At 47.0% G+C, this 17,232-nt stretch overlaps 1 long non-coding RNA gene and 1 pseudogene across 1 annotated transcript in view; one reads left to right on the forward strand and one right to left on the reverse strand.

Moving 5' to 3' along the window:
- The first annotated feature begins 1,228 nt into the window (after positions 1-1,228).
- The window catches only part of LOC146195969 (uncharacterized), a 54,101-nt gene continuing 38,097 nt past the window's right edge, over positions 1,229-17,232 (forward strand). Inside the window, exon 1 of the long non-coding RNA XR_014705616.1 lies at positions 1,229-1,384. This is a non-coding gene — a long non-coding RNA (uncharacterized LOC146195969). The remainder of the gene's footprint in view (positions 1,385-17,232) is intronic.
- LOC146195970 (uncharacterized) lies at positions 14,077-17,075 on the reverse strand (annotated as a pseudogene).

A 17,232-nucleotide genomic window follows, 5' to 3' on the forward strand; every position in this document is an offset into this window, starting at 1 on the left:
TTTGTCCTCTGAACATCCAAGGCAGCGGATGTGGCTCAGGTGCATAGCCATTAGCAGGCACGCGAATTTTCTTTTCCTTCTTTTTACAGTCGCAACAAAAACAATCACAGAAAAATGAAGTAAAAATCTAGCCGTTAAATGCATTCGTGCTATAAAACAACTCTTCTGTTTAAATCCAGCATGTTCTATTGAAACAATTATCATTTAACATAAAAGGACAGATAAAGTCGCTATTTAGCATTGTCATCGCAATGGGGCAACTTGAAAGCGTCTGGTTTCAAATAAATAAGTGATGTAACTTATCTGAAACCGGCGGCATTTACGTGGAACGAAATTAGGTTTACAGAGAGGATCCCTGCAAGATTCTTCTAAAAGCACTGGTTTTAGCCTGCTCAATGGATTAATGAAGATCTGCTTAATCTTCCGGCTTCCCCTAGGAATAAAAATGTTTTCGACTCTAGATTTCTCTGCCCAGTAATATTGAATTACAGTCGTTAGACCAACAGATTTCTAAGTTATTTGAGATAGTATATTCTCTGTCGCCTAAATACCTGTCTGTAGAGATAAATACTTATTCTATTTGTGGGGCTGACCAATTTAACGTTTTTTTTTAAATGAAACTACTCTTTATGTCTCATCAAAGACGCCTGCCCGCCTCCCTCTATGCGATGACACAAGGTACTTCTGAATCCAGAATACAGTCCCTTTGTTGCTTTTTCCTGGTGTAATACGGTTTTCGCGGCTCTAATTCAATTGTTATGAGTCTAGCTGTCACACTCACGAAGCTCTGATCCGATGATTAAATTAACTTAAGCATCATTTTACTATCTCTATGTCTACATTCCTTTAATAAATTAGGCATGATGATGCATCGAGGGGAGGCAGTTTTTGTTAGGAGTCTTTTATTACTTCCAAAATCCTATAGCATTTAAAAGCTTATGTGGCGCCGACCAAATAGGCAATTGTAAAAAAACGACGTTTGGTCTTCCATACGGAAGCCTTATTCACTGGATGGAAAGTTCAAAGCACAAAGCACTTTCTTTGAGATGTTTACTCCCTAGTATCCACTTCGAACAGCCTGTTGTCAGCTTCGCAAATGAGCGAAATAAAAACTCCGTTAGTTGAAACCTCCAACAATGTCTGAGTTGTTTCGCTTAAATGTCTTTCATCATTTTAAATCTCGTATTTCTTTTCTTTCTTTCAGCAATTTAACCAATGAGCGCTTTAAGAATGTCGCCACGCCACAGAAAAAACAATTAGCACTCTTCCTATAAATTTCGGAGACGCTTACGCTACAATTTAAACTGCTTAATACTTAGCAATTCACTATGATAACTAGCGGCCTTTTTGCTCTCATTCTTGCTCCGTGTTTTTACAGTATTGAGTAAGTGCACTCTCTTCAATTCACGGAATATCAAGATGATTTTTTCAAACAGCATGTTTTGTGGGTAGTTGCAACATTTATTGAAAATACTTTTTTTTATTGGCATGAGTACAAGCTGCCTGAACGGGTGATTTTTGCTATTAGTAAGATAAAGAAGGCAGATCTATCAGCTGTTCAGCATGAAGAACACCTAATTAGGACATTTAATGTAGTCGTATCATAGGAGATGAAGACACGTTCAGAAGCGCAATGCAAAATATTATCATCATAGCATCTTAAGAACTCCGGAAATTATATGGTGCGTAATTTACCGGCTTATAGAACTTGTTAATGTGCAGTACAGTTCTCACTAGGGTCCTAGCGATAACAACTTCACCTAGCTAGGAGTATACTGGAGTGCCGAGACGCGTTTGAAGGTAACCTTGCAATTGTACCTGGATCTGAGAAAGGCTTTTGAAAATGTTTCCAACGAAATTCATTTCAGTTGTTTAAAGCTCAGTCATTTTAGGGTAGTTCAAATCGCCCATGCAAATTTGGTTTGGTTTGGCTTTGGGGTTTAACGTCCCAAAGCGACTCAGGCTTGAAAGACGCCGTAGTGGAGGACTCCGGAAATTTCGACCACCAGGGGTTCTTTAACGTTCACTAAGATCGCATAGCTTACAGGCGCCTAGCTTTTCGCCGCCATCGAAAAGCGGCCGCCGAGGCCGGGATTCGATCCCGCGTCCTTAGGCACAGTAGTCGGGCGCCCCAACCCCTGCGGCAACCCGGCGGGCCCCATGCAAATTGTATCCCTAGCATCATCATAAGTGATCAAGTCACAGAAGGCTTTCGCATAAGATCCTTATTCAACACATGTGTCCTCTTTTTCCTGCTTTATTCGGTATCCACTTGGAGCCATTTTTATAGTTGTTTCATATTTAAAACATCCCACGATATAAAGCTTTGGAAAGCGAAGAACACATGGTACTGATAGGAATAATTAGTCATATGCTGACAACATACCTGTTTACTGACATGTTACAGAAGGCGTTTCAGATATCATCGATGGCGTTATTCTATATTGAAACGGTTGATCAGCGAAATCAACTGACAGGAAGGTTGATGTTTCGCATGGAGTCAACTACTACACAGCGTTACTTCTTTAAAATATATTTTGGTCTCTTTTATTTGTATGGTGCCTCCTAATACCGTTTGAACAGTAGATGGAATGAAAGATCACGCAAATGTCGAACGCGAACATGTGCCGTAGAAAGAAATGAAGTGGGGTGGCCCTTATCATCAATTTTGTGCGTTAAACTGTGTGGAATTTTTTTGTCATTTGTAGAATTTGTTGCAGGCGTTATTAATAACATTCATGCCCAGTATCGATTTTTGTCCTGTGTTTGCAGTTGGAAAAATCAAATTTCTTTCACTGTATCCCAACTAGAGGACCTGACCTGACTCATTTATTTTTGATACACATAGTGTCAAGGTTTATCTTCCAGCGACCAAAGTAATAATTCATTGCATAATTTTTGCTTTAATTTTTGACTGCAACCCCCACCTCCCCCCCCCCCCCCCCCCCGTAATAACGTACCGAAATATTTCGGTCGTCGCTATAGCTGGGTGCTTTCTTGAGAGAAGCTGTGGCTTATTTAAACACGGTAAAAGTGTGATTCTAACAGGAATACCTACGGAAAGGAATAACTAGGGTGGTATCAATTTGCCACTGTGTATTTTTGTCGTCTTGCTGGAGATGAGAAAGATACGAATGCATTAAAAAAGCTAAAATAAGGTGATGTGATCGTTAGAAAAGGATCTTTGTTTTATGCACAGCGGTAAATTACCCGCTAAATTGTGGATAAGGGAAAAAGGCATCGTCGTCCTATGAGTATGGAAGTGCATGATTTACAATAATCTGAAAATCATATATAATATTTTTTGCATTACTGCGATGTGCAGCGCCTCTTTCGAACGTTTGCAGGGAACTTTAAATTATGATCTGGTATTTAAGCTATATTGTATACGGTGTTCGGGAAGGAACAGCAGTTTACATTAGGTAGCGAAATACTGGAAGTAGTAGGCGAATATGTCTACTTAGGACAGGTAGTAACCGCAGACCCGGACCATGAAAAGGAAATAACAAGAAGAATAAGATTGGGATGGAGCGCTTTTGGCAAGCACTCGCAGATTATGACTAGCAGCTTACCGGTATCGCTCAAGAGGAAAGTATACAACAGTTGCATCTTTCCTGTACTCACCTATGGGGCTGAAACGTGGAGGCTAACCAAGCAAGTTCTACTTAAGTTGAGGACAACCCAGAGGGCTATGGAACGAAAAATGGTAGAGGTAACATTAAGAGATAGAAAGCGTGCAGAGTGGGTCAGAGAAATAACTCAAGTTACCGACATTCTAGTGGAAATTAAGAAGAAGAAATGGACATGGGCAGGACATGTAGTGCGAAGAGAGGATAACCGATGGTCGCTGAGGGTAACAAACTGGATTCCAACGGAAGGAAAGCGTAGCAGGGGGCGGCAGAAAGTTAGGTGGGCGGATGAGATTAAGAAGCTCGCAGGGGTCAAGTGGATGCAGCTAGCACAGAACCGGGTTAAGTGGAGAATTATGGGAGAGGCCTTCGCCCTGTAGTGGGTATAATCAGGCTGATGATGATGATGATGATGTATACGGGTCGTGCCTGTCTACTATCTAGACGGTGCAGCATCCATCCTATTAATGTTGATTTCCTACTCTCTGTGGGAAAATGAGAACGGCGGTGATATATGCTTACTGCAGATGCTCTATCATCGAGGAAGTATTAAATTGAAAGTATGTGGTACCGAAAGCAGTGAACAATTATCTAAGGAGAAACGTGAGTGGGTGTCAATTATCGATCTGGCTAAATGAGTAGTGTTACCATACTAACTCTTATATAGCGCGAAACAGCTGCAGGAGAAATAAAAACACTAGTCATCCAGAAGTATTTTGTTTCACGAGCGCAGAAAGAAAGGGAGTGCCTGTTGGCATAGCAAAAACACGCTACAGACTGCACAGAGTGTCGGTTTAGCAAGTGAGAGTGACGAACTCTTTTGAACTGGAGTGAGAAACCAATAAGACAGCTTGCAATTAGCAAAGCGGAAGACAAGCACCAAATTAGATCTTAGGAACAAATTTCTCCTGCCACTTTAGGTAGGCAGACGCTTAAATTTTATGCCAGAAATGCCGATAATAATAGTTGACCAATGTGCCCAACTCCCACACAACAGGTATCCAAGGCCTGTATTAAAGGATACGAGTACAAGCTGTTAGGAGGTCCAGCTGATCACATATAAAGCCAAAGTGTAATATATTCCGTGCTAAGTTGATGTGTTATCTGACCTTTAGTTAACTGCCACACTGAGCTCGACAGCTTCACAGGAGGATTGAAACGTTCCACATACAATATTTGCTCATCCTGAGTTGTTCCTTCCAAAATGTTGTCCTTCCTAGCAATTTCCCCCTTATCACAATTCTGAACAGCCCTTTTCGCGCTCCCACACTGGTAGAAAAGAGCTGCCACTCCAGCTGCATATGCACAAAGTGACCACCATGTGCGACAAATCACGAAATTTATAGAGCCCACAAAGTACCAGGCGTAACTTCAGCCTCGTGGACGGTGGAATGCTATCGCGTCCGATTTTTCCTTGTCAGTTTGTTTTCACCGAAAACTACTGCGATGTTAGAAATACCCTGTAGAATAACATATATAGACACATTGTCCTTATTCACGGAAACACTTTATATCAAATCATGTGGCTATTATATGCGAGAATTTTTCTGAAATCATAAAGCAATACTGCAAGCCGCAAACCAACAGATACGATTTGCCGCAACTCCTGTCAACATTTCGCAAGAGACAAGGAGGAAAAAGAGTGCCGAACTAAAATGCGAAAAGAATACATGCAATTGTTCCCCTTAATTAAAACTAATACCACGGCATCACGGCAGTGATGGGTACTCTGTACCTAAACGGTATGTGTAGCAGTTGTTAGACAGGAGAATAGAAAGCAAAATTCAGCAGAAGTACTGCAGCGGCTGCAAGGACGAGCATACACTTTTACACCTCTACCACATGCTCTATTCTATACCTAGCAGACGTGTAATATTTGATAAGGCTTAATGGGTAAAATAAAGATCATTACTACCTTGTGGTCAAAGCATAAAGTTTATAACAAAAATCATTTCACATTTTAAACCGACATTTTCTACTATTTGAAAATTCAAAAGAACTCTGCAGCATCATTCTCAATTATTTGTTCTCAATATGCACAGAAGTGCATCATGGATAAATGCACAGCTGGCGAGAATTGGAAGATGTGACCCTTCTGCTTCGCTGGCCGCTGCATACGAGACATTTAACTGCCCGTTCTCGAAATGTTTGTTGGAGCAGACAGACGTATAACTATAGCAAACCATATCTACTTACTCCACTACGGCGTCTCTCATAGCCTGAGTTGCTTTGGGACGTTAAACCCCACAAACCAACCAACCATATCAACTTACTTGCCATCGACTTCTATAGTAACACGGAAATTTCCAGCGGTTAAGTTACATGTTTATATTACAAGCGTGCACCACATCCGGAATATTTATTATTAGTATAAAATCAGTTACTTCATATAGTTGTGTTCGACAAATGCATCGATCTTTATGATAGAGAGAAAGTTCTAGTTTAAATCATATTGCTGACAGCCAGGGGTGACGTTATGCCAGACATGAGATTTCTTACGGGGCGACACCAACTTGCGGGCATCGTATTGTTTTCATTTTTGCGTGCCTTTTAGCGCTTTGCCGATTACGTTTTATCACTGGTATATGTAATAATGAAGCTGACACACGTGAACTCGCCCCATACGGAAGGGCGTCACAAAAATTAATGCCACAGGGTGAGAGTACGAGGATGTGATTAGCAGCAAGGCGATGTGCTTCCAAGTAGCAACAGTAGAAACTACAGTCCACTTAGCGTTCGGCGCATCTGGGGAAAATTGTCGCAATAATGAAGCAGAGGAGCACAGTCCCAGAAAACGCGTGCCACGCCGGTTGTACTTGCAACCAGTGACTATAAGTAAGTGCAGCGAGTCTAGCGCTCTCTTGGCGACATCATAGGTACATCAATTGCGAACCTTGCCTTACAAATTTTGTTTCCATATTGGTAAATTTTGGATCACAATTTGAGTATTTGGGTATATGATGACACCCATGGTCATTAATGTAACAGTGCTCGTGCTAAAAAAATCAATATACTGATAAACACGCTATCGTTCAGTAGCAAAATCAGGTGCAGAAGGTGCAAAACCTGCAATGCACATTATCCAACCGATAAATTCAACTCCAACAAAAGCTCAAGAATAGATTGTGTTACAAGAGGGGACATTGGACGATAGCGTTCTCGATATCTTGTTGTTACACTCCTTAAACACCTGAAAAATGGCTATAAATCTAGTTGCTTCTTACAGTAGAGTTTTTCAACTCGCAACTAATAGCTGAACTCTCAAGTAAATAGAACTAGGGACAATATTTGAATATATAGCCGTTTTGTGTGCGTGATAGTCTCCTATAAAAAAAGAGGTACTCCATTCTCGGCCAGCGATACCTACTCGTGTTTGTCAGAGACGCTTTGCACTGGCGTATTGCGTGCCGTGCAAGATGATCCAACTTCTGGGCATGTGGGATTGGTTCAAAGCTTGAACCCTGCGCGCTCAAGAATTTACTGGCCATAAATATGTTCGAGGATTGACCAATAAGCTGCCAGTTGCAAACTCTATCAATGCAACAAATATCCCACCACTGCTCCATTTGACTTTCTACAAACTGTGACAGCCCCGACCTTCGTTCGATCAAGAAGACATTGACATTGACATGATCGTTTCTGAAGTCCATGGATGGAAAGCGCTGGAATGTAGTCTGCGCGGACTACTTAACACGATACTGTGAAACTATAGAATCTGCTACGACTCTCAAGTGTCACTTTTCCTGCTGGACTCAGTAATCTTACGACTCAGGCCGCCACGATATGTCATCAGAGCTCGGGGCCCTCAATTCAACGCAGGTGGCGTTGAACCGTTCATGAGTTTGTGCGCCGTAACTTCCCAGCAGTTGACGTCATACTATCCCCCATAGTAGGAAAGAGCCCGCTTGACCGCATTGTGTTATCGGTCTTCGAAAAACGGACTCTGACACATGGCCCGTTTGCTACCATGTCAGCCTCGCACGACTCATGAACACGACCAGAGGGCTTTGGCTGAGTGGAGGGAAAATGTAACGGCACTGACAAAAACTATGACATTGTGTGGCAGAAGAGAAGAAAGGGGTAGACGTGCCTGGAGCTAGTAGGCCTCACCTTGTCCCGCTTCCATAAGAACTGTAAACAAACATCATTTCGTTATTTCACAATAATATATATATATATATATATATATATATATATATATATATATATATATATATATATATATATATATATATTGTGAGCGCAACGCGTGAACTTTCACCTCTTTCATTTATATAGATCCATCATCATTATCATCATCATCATCATCGCTGACTGCTGCTCAGAGCGTCGCGTGCTGTGTGCCAGCTGGTTATCGATGAGAACACGTGCTGTGCATTGGCCGGTGGGTTTCATAAGAGTTCAGTTAGCTCCACGAAGTGGCGGACCGATGTATGGCGTTATAATTTTGCGCAGATGAGAACACAGAGAGGAAACATGACGGAATAAGCGGCGCCGGTGTCGATGAGGGCCTCAACGTACAATCCTTCAACAATCACTACTAACATATTCGATGGTCGCCCAGGAGGAATTTTAGATTTTGAACTCGAAGCAGCTTTCCCTCCAAAAACTGCTTCGGTTAGTTTTCCGTTATAGGTTGGAAGGGTTGCGAGGCAGGACGAAGCGGTGACGTGCGGCGAAAAGGCGAAGGGGATCGGCGTCGGGAAGGACGCGAGGGCCGTGAAACATTGGTGAAATTCGGAGGAGAGGAAGAACTCCGGTAAAAGTCTGAGTAGGGCAGTGCAGAATCATCAGGCTGGCGCACGCGGGCACGTTCAAAGGGAGCATAACCCCGTTGATCGTCTTGTTGGCGGCGGCGACAGACACGGGCAATGTGGCCACGTATCCCACAATAGTAGCACACAGGGCGGGAGGGGCGCCAGGCTGTAACAGGACGATGCACTGTAGGATATGGTGCCATGGCAGCGACGTGACCGCACACGGGTGCCGAACAAGTCGGGGAAGGCGGATTGGGTTGCCGTGAAGTAATCTCGGCATAGGTTGGCAAGGAATGTTGGGTTGCGTTGGGAAGCGGCGAAGGAGGTTGGGAGGCAATGGGAAGTGGGGCAGGTGCCACAGTGCAGTTGAAATTCGTCAGTTCATCTTTGATGATGCTGCACAAATTCACCGTTGCTGGCGGAAGAGTTGGAGATACTGCAGAGGGGTTGGTGAGGCCGTAGAGCTCTTCCCGGATCACGGTGCGGATTAGGGACCGCAAATTTCCATCTATGAGGGAGCCACCATCACTGGGGTCTTGCACGAGGCGGCAGGACTGTAGCTGTCCAGACGTTGACATGTGGATGTGATGTCAGATACGGACGACGGGTTTTTAAACACGAAGGCATTGATAGCAGCAGTGTTGATGCCCTTAATGAAGTGGCGAACACGCTCAGATTCAGGCATAGCAGCGTCGACACGGCGACAAAGGGCCAGAACGTCCTCGATATACGACGTATAGGACTCGCCGGGCTGCTGGAGACGAGCTTCAAGTTTTTTCTTTGCCTGCTCTGAGCGACCAGCCGGAGTGCCGAAAATTTTCTTTAGCTGGTCCGTGAATGTAGGCCAGTCAGCGATGTCATCCTCGTGATTGAGGAACCAGGTTTTGGCGACGTCAGCCAAGTAGAAGACGACGTTTAGCAGTTTATGAGGGTCATCCCAGCGGTTAAATGCACTGACCCTGCTGTAGTTGTCGAGCCAGTCGTCGACATCTTCACCTCGAAGGCCAGCAAAGATTTGAGGATCGCGCTGGCGGCTGGTGACAGTCCAGGAAGGGGCAGCCGCGGTAGGAGGAGGAGATGCCGGGGGTGAGCGAGCACCGTTGCCCTCATCCATAGCACAGGACCGTGGACGCAAGCGAAGGCCTGAACGGAGCTCCAGGGAGAACGGTAGGCGGGTCTAAAGCGAGAGGTGGGGAATACGAATCGCACCTCCGCCACTTGTGAGACAGCACTTGCACAAAACGTCTGTTCTATTCCAGAACCAGCTGGCACACAGCGCGCGACACTCCAAGCAGCAGTCAGCGATGATGATGATAATGATGATGGATCTATATAAATGAAAGAGGTGAAAGTTCACGCGTTGCGCTCACACAAATCCCCCGGCAAGGAAGTGGCCACCCTGGTCGCTGCCTAAATGGAAGCGGGTCGGCGGGTGTACGGCTTCGTGCGCGAAACATAAACAACTGAGCGCCGACGCCGATCGGCGATGGTATGCGAAGGGACAACGCGGTAGTTCACGGGAAAGGTTTGCTAGGGCACGGTGTAAGGACCAATATATCGATGGAGGAACTTCTCGCACAATCCAGGCGTGCGGATCGGCGTCCACGGTAGCACTTCATCACAGGTTAAGAAGGAGGCAGTGCGGTGATGCTGATCATAGCTGTGCTTCCGTTCTTGCTGGGCGGCTTCACTGTTGAGGCGAACAATTTGCCTGTAAGGGGCCATACGTGTAGAAAACTGGTCGGCCAACCACGCAGATGGGGAGGCAGGAGCAGAAAAGAAGGTGGTGTCGAATAGACTTGTTGGTTGACGGCGATAAACAAAGAAGAATTGGCTGTAGCCAGTAGTGCGTTGAACGGCGGAATTATAGGCATAGGCAACGAAAGGCAAAATGGTGTCCCAGTTCTTATGGTCAGGACTGACGTATATGGATATCATGTCAGACAAGGTGCGGTGAAAGCGTTAGATGAGGCCGTTGGTCTCAGGATGATAACTAGTAGGTGACTTGTGGACGGTGTTGGCAGCGTGGAGTACTATCGCCAGGACTTGGGAAAGAAATGTCTCCCCACGGTCGCTAATCAAGATACGAGGATCAGCATGACGCAAAACGATCACTCGCAGGAAAAACTCGGCAACTTCAGAAGCTGCACCGGAGCTAAGAGGGGCTGTTTCAGCGTAGCGCGTCAGATGGTCAATGACAGTTACAACCGATCGAAGACCGGCGGCCGTGAGAGGTAGGGGGCCGATAAGTCAATGGCGACAGAATGGCGACGGGTGGGCAAGGAAGGGGTTGCGATGGCCTGCAGGAAGAGATGTTGACTGCTTACAATGTTGGCAAGGCGCACATGATAATATATTTGGCGACGCTGGTAGAAAGCCCGGGCCAAAAGTAGCGGCTTTTTATACTGTAGTACGACTTGTGGTGTCCTTAATGACAGGCAGTGGCATCGTCATGGTAAGCCTCGAACACTCGATGATGGAGTGAGCGAGGAACAACGGGAACCAACCGATGGCCAGTCGTGTGGTATACAGAGCGGTAAAGCGTTTCCTGTTGAACCCGGAAAAGGCGAAGCTGACGACGCAAGCGACTGTTGAGTGCCGGTGATTGACCGCGGAGGCGAGCGATAATTGTGCTGCAATAAGGATAGACCTGCCGCAATGCAGGGAAGTTTCTTCTTAGGTCCAGCGGAGAGGCCATGATGGGTGCAACATCTAGACTATCACCGGAAGGCTGACGTGAGGGGCAGAGTGTAGTGGCCACATGGGAGTTGGTTGGAGTAGAAGACAGCGGGCAACGAGAGAGGGCGTCAGCATCTAGGTGTTTTCTGCCGGATTTGTAAGTGATGATAAAGGTATACTCTTGTAAAAATAGCACCCAGTGGCCGAGCCGTCCGAATAAGTTCTTTAACGACGACAGCCAACAGAACGCATGATGGTCGCTGACGATTGTAAAGTGGCGGGCGTAAAAATAAGGTCCAAATTTTAAACGGACTAAACAACGGCAAGCCATTCTTGTTCCGTAATGCTGTAGCTACGCTCGGCTGCTGTGAGAGAATGGCTAGCGTGTACCACAACCTGCTCTTCGCACGCAGCATCGCGTTGCAAAAGAACGGCGCCGATGCCTTGTCCACTGGTGTCAGTATGAAGAATGGTGGGAGCTGTCTCATCAAAATGTCGAAGTCAGTGCTTGCTTGAGGGTTTCGAAAGCCTGTTGACATTCATTGGACCTTAAGAAAAGCCCGTCAGAGTTCAGGAGGTTATGTAAATGGGCCGAAATAGAAACAAAGTTTCTGATGAAACGCCGGAAGTACGACGTCAACCCGAGTAAGCTGCGAATTTCTTTCTGGCGTTTGAGCTGAGAAAAATTATTTACAGCTACAATTTTGGCGGCACCGGGCTGTATGCCCGCCTTGCTAACGACATGGCCGAGGACTTTGATGGTTTTGCTGGCGAAGTGGCATTTTTTTAGTTCTGAGCTGGAGACCGGCTCGTGCTAGACATGTGAGAACTTCCGTGAGACGGTGCAAGTGCTCGGCGAAGTCTGATGAAACGATGATAATACGTCTACATAGCACAAGCACGTCTTTCATTTCAATACTCGAAGCAATGTGTCGATAATGCGCTCGAAGGTGGCAGGTGCATTATATAAACCGAAAGGCATCATATTGAATTCATAAAGACCATCGGTAGTAGCAAATGCAGTATTGTCCTTGTAGGATTCATGCATGGGAATCTGCCATTATCCCAAGCGCAAGTCGCGACTAGAGAAATACTCTGCTGTTGAAGGTAGTCCAGTGCGTCATAAATGCGTGGTAGCGGGTATACATCTTTGCGGGTTATCTATTTAATTGCCCGGTATTCCACGCAAAACTGCACAGAACGATCTTTTTTCCTGACGAGAACATCAGGAGAGGACCAGGGGCTACTAGATGGCCAGATGATGTTTCGCGCGAGCATGTCGGCAACTTGGTCCTCAATGATTTTGTGTTCTGTGGAGAAAGCGCGATATGGGCGGCGACGTACGATGGTTGATCCCTCAGTCCCTATGCAGTGGGGGGTTACATATGTGTGGCCTAAATTTGAAGTATACACATCAAAGGAGTCTTTGCGTTTCAAAAGGACTGTGAGCAATGTCGCCGACTGTTGAGAAGTTGGGTCAGTGCTGATGGTTGCCGCGAGTGCCGAGGAAGGTCGCTGAGGTAGAGGATCAGAAGTGGAGAAACACAGGAAAACATGGCGAGAGGAATAGGATCTCCTTCAAAAAAAAATCCAACAGTTCCTCCTTTCGGTAAAAATAAAGGGTACGATGTGTTCATCGCCTCGACAACCACGCAACCGCGGTTGAAACAGGTGAGGCAGGAGGCAAGCGCTATGCCGTCGGAGGTCCAATATGGTGCTGGCACCACTAAAGCATTGCTGTCAAGTGCATAATCCAGGTTAACAACGATGAGGTGTTCACGGCCGGGGCTCAAAACGTATGCATGGGCAGCCAGTACACGTAGTGGCTAGGAGGCAGATTCTGGTTCGAACTCAGGGTCCGCTATCTGAATGAGGCGGTCAAGGCAGGAGATAAAGGCAGACGCCGACGATAAAAAGTCCCAGTCTAAAATTTGTTCCTGAACGCATGACGGAATCACCACAAAATCAATATAATGCCTCTCGTCATCAAAGAGAACGCGCGCTGTGCATTGCCCTGTAGGTGTGATGGTAGTACCGTTGGCTCCGCGGAGAGGTGGACCGATGTGCAGAGTTTTACTTTGCGGAGCCGATAACACAAGTTGCTAATAACGACGGAATAAGCGGCACCCGTATGGATGAGGGCTTCAATGTATACTCCTTCGATCAGTACTTTCAGCATGTTAGACGGGTATTTGAGAGGAATTCTAGAGTTTGTGAAGCAGCTTTGCCTCCAAAAACTGCTTCTGTTAGTTTTCCGCGCTAGGAAGGAACGATTGGGAGAACTGTCGAAGTGGGGACGGGTGGAGAAAAGGCGACGCTGAGCGGCGTTGGGTGAAAATAGAGGCTCGGGAATTATCCTAGGAATCCTGCGGCGAAGGAGAACGACGGAAGGAATCGGTGTATTAGATCGTAGAAGCTTCAAGCTGGCGCAGGCGGGCATTCTCAAATGGAGCATACCTATGCTGTTCGTCTTGCTGGCGCCGGCGACAGACGCGGGAGATGTGGCCGCTGATTCCGCCGTAATAGCTGACGGGGCGGGGAGGACGCCGGGATTGTCGATAACGGGACGGTTGAGAGGATGGGACTACTGGAGCCACATGACCACACAGAGGAGCAGGACAAGAAGAATAGACTGGGGCAAGTGGCTTTGAAGCCATTTCAGCGTACGTGGGGAAGCGGCAGGTGGTAGTTGACGTGGCTGGTGTCCCGGCGCAGGTGAAGGCGACGCTTTGCAAATGTTCTTGACGACGCTGCGCAAATCTGAAGTGGCTGGCGGGAGGTTTGAGCTTCCAGGAAATAAGCTTGCTTGATTGGCGAACTCCTCTCGTATAGTGGCACGGATAATGGTGCGCAGGTTGCCATCAACAAAAACGCCGTCATTGATGTTGTCTTGCTGCAGGCGGCGCGACTGAAGTTCGTCCAGGCGTTGGCAGTAGTAGTAGTAGTACTACTAGTAGTAGTAGTAGTAGTAGTAGTAGTAGTAGTAGTAAAAGACTATTGAGGCGCAACACTTAGACGCCTAATACATCGATGGCCTGCTGTACGAGCAGGTGCTGTTCTTCTTCACCCTCAGCACCAAGCCAGTCCACCAAGGTCCAAATACTATGGGAGGAAGTGGGAAAGAATTTCGATTGCAATGCAATCGGACATGAAAATAGGCGGTGTGAAAAGTTGGCCTAAGGGGAAAGGCAGTTGAGGCATGATGGATCACGACAGAATTTGTAGAGATATAGCTGTGCAGGGGTTATGAGTGTGTTCCACTGTATTTACCGAAGGATATGAGCCTCCCGAACGGAAAGAGTAGGATGAGGATCGGAGTAGAGCTTGCGGTCTAAGCGAGCAGCATTGTAATATTCGCTTATGGTGGCACGAAGAGACAGTCTCGACCCGCCCTCCAAGGATCTTGGCCAGGGGATGAACGGTGCCGGGTTACGAGTTTCACGGGCGAGCTGGTTCGCCAGCTCATTGCCGTCAATCCCCGAGTGTCTGGGGATCCATCGGAGGAAGACGGGGCCGGGCTGTAGGGCAACAAGTGCAACCTCGAGCTCCGTGGACAGATGACGCATTAGACTTTTAGATTGACTGGCACGGATAGCAGCCTGGGAGTCGGTGTATATAATATACTGAGGCACAGGTGGGAGAGAATGGAAACTTTGAATGGCATGAATGATGGAGAGGACCTCAAGCGAAATAATATCCGTAGGGTGGAGAAATGAGCCGCTAGTGTGTGTGACAGGGGTCGATGGACGAGGATGAAAGAGGACCTGGCTTCCGGACCCGCGAGGCGCCGCATAAGAATCATCCGCGTAAGCGACTCCATGGGTATTGAAGGGCGGACTATGAGAGGCAGCAGCATGTCGGCGGCCAGCATGCAGGACCGCGACATATTGGCAGGAAGAGAAAGTATACGGAGGTTTGTGGCCTCTGGAGGGGAAGGAGTTGGCAGAGGGACTGACTGGATGGGGGAAATGTTAGCCTGGCTTAGAACAGCGCCCATAACCTGTGCCGAAGAAGCAAGCTATCTGTCGGCCACGGTGAAGGGAAAGGAGACTGCGAAGAGGATGAAAACGTCCGGTGGCACTAAGATTATCGGTGGAAGTGGTTATGGGAAGACAAAGAGCAGCTTTATAAAGGCCGTGAAGAGCTGTTGCAAGTGTATCCAGCTGGCCCTGGGAGAATGAAAGATATGGTATACAGTAAAGGAATTTGTTAAAAATCAGCGTCTGAGCCAGTCGACAGGCGTGAGCTTCCCTCAGGCCAGAGGACCGTCTCACAACTCAGCGAAGTAAATGGGTGACGGACTGACAGGTAGCAACGGCCGCATGTAGAGCCCAGACATTTTTGGCGGCATGCACAGGCATGCCAAGAACGCGGCATTGAGAAACTTTCGGGATTGGGGAGCCACCCAAGATAAGGGATATCAGTGAGCTGTGAGCTCGTTGATAAGCACAGTGAGTCAAAAGTAGAAGTTCTTACTTCTCGGGCGCGGGAGACAGGCCTGCATGTTCAAGAAAGCAAGAAATGATATTCAATCCCTGCTGAATGGTGTCTTGAACGTGACCAGGAGATCCGCGCGAGCACCAAAGAGTGATGTCGTCGGCGTAAAATAAAGTGCTGAAGATCGGGAATAGACAACAACTGTACCGCGAGGGGAGCATTGACGATAATTAAAAGGATGGCTGAAAGAACGGCACCCTGCGGGGTACCACGGGTGAGACGGTGAGGTGTAGAAGTGAGGTTCAGTGCTCGGAAACGGGCCTCGCGATTAGAAAGAAAAGCTCAAATGTAGTTATATATGCGGGAGCAGCAGCCGGTGCTGGAAAAGTAGGTAAGACTATGGTCGTGGGATACGCAATCGAATGCCTTGCGGACATTGACTCTGACTAGGGCGTGAAGCTGAGAGCTACCACAGGCTAAGAAAGTATGCTGAAGTATAAGGAAAAGGTCCTGTGCAGATACGCGGGAACAAAAACCAATGAGGGTATGAGGGAGGGAGTTTGAAACCTCCAAATGCCTATTAAGCCTAGTGTGCACCATTCTTTCCATCGTCTTGCCGACACAGGATGTCAGAGAAATAGGCTGAAGATTTGAAAGGGCTGGAGGCTTACCAGGTTTAGGAGTGAAAAAAATAAGCGAGGAAGTCCAGGACGATGGCAGAGAGCCTTCTTCCCGGGCGCTGTTATAGAGATTGAGAAGGTGCTCTTTTGCGTTATCGGGAAGATTGTGAAGAGCAGAGTGATTCCATCTTCACCGGGAGCCGACCGAGCGGCGTTACAAGAAGTGCAGCTTCAAGCTCGTGGAGTGTAAAACGGGTATCGAGGTCATTGCTTGCACAGCCTGTGTATTCAGGGTTACAGGGGGACAAAGGGGGTGGGATATAAAGATCTTCAAGGGTTTCGAAAACCTCATCGGGAGACTTTGTGGCTAGAGCATTAGCAAGAGTCGGGGCAGAGGCAGGGGTGGCACCAAAAAGGGTTTGAAAAAGAGTTCAGGTTGACGTTTTATGGAGCGCCGTGTCAAGCTTGTTGCATAGGGTATTCCAACTAGAATCTTCAAGCGTAGCACAATATGTCACGATATCGTCTCGTAACTTTGAAAGCATGGTCTGCAGTTGGATGTTGCGGGGTTGTAGTCTGGCTGTTCGGGGAAGCTTTTGGCGATGCTTCCATAGCCTGATGAAATGGAGGTCGGGGTGAGAAGTGGGATATGCAGCGGTCTCGGTGAGAGTAGAGGATGAAGCCGCTTGGAGAAGGGCATTTGTCCATACCTCATAGGACGTGAAGGACGTAGAAGAGAGGACACAGCGAAATGCCTGCCAGTCAGTATGTCGAATACACTGCTTGCGGGTGGGTGTCCGAAGAGGGACGGAGATGAAAATATAGTGATCACTAAGAAGGGCATCGGAGAGTGGCTGACCATTGAGGTCATATGTGTTGAGGAGAGTGAGGTGAGCTTGCTTGGCCATGGAGTGGAGTAGGCACCCGCACAAAAGGTCTGCGGATAACCCCATAGTGTATGCGGGGCATTAAAATTACCGCAGAGAAGTATAGCTGTATGAGAGTGCAATGTGTTAAGAAATCTGTTCCGTGAAATCTGTGGCGTGAGTGGGGGGGTTAAAGAAGGACACAAGTGCCAGGCTGAGGTGAGCCTGAGGAAGATTGTAAAGG

The sequence above is a fragment of the Amblyomma maculatum genome, chromosome 3, assembly GCF_055883805.1.
Source record: "Amblyomma maculatum isolate TAMU_Amacu chromosome 3, ASM5588380v1, whole genome shotgun sequence".
In the NCBI taxonomy this organism is placed as follows: domain Eukaryota; kingdom Metazoa; phylum Arthropoda; class Arachnida; order Ixodida; family Ixodidae; genus Amblyomma; species Amblyomma maculatum.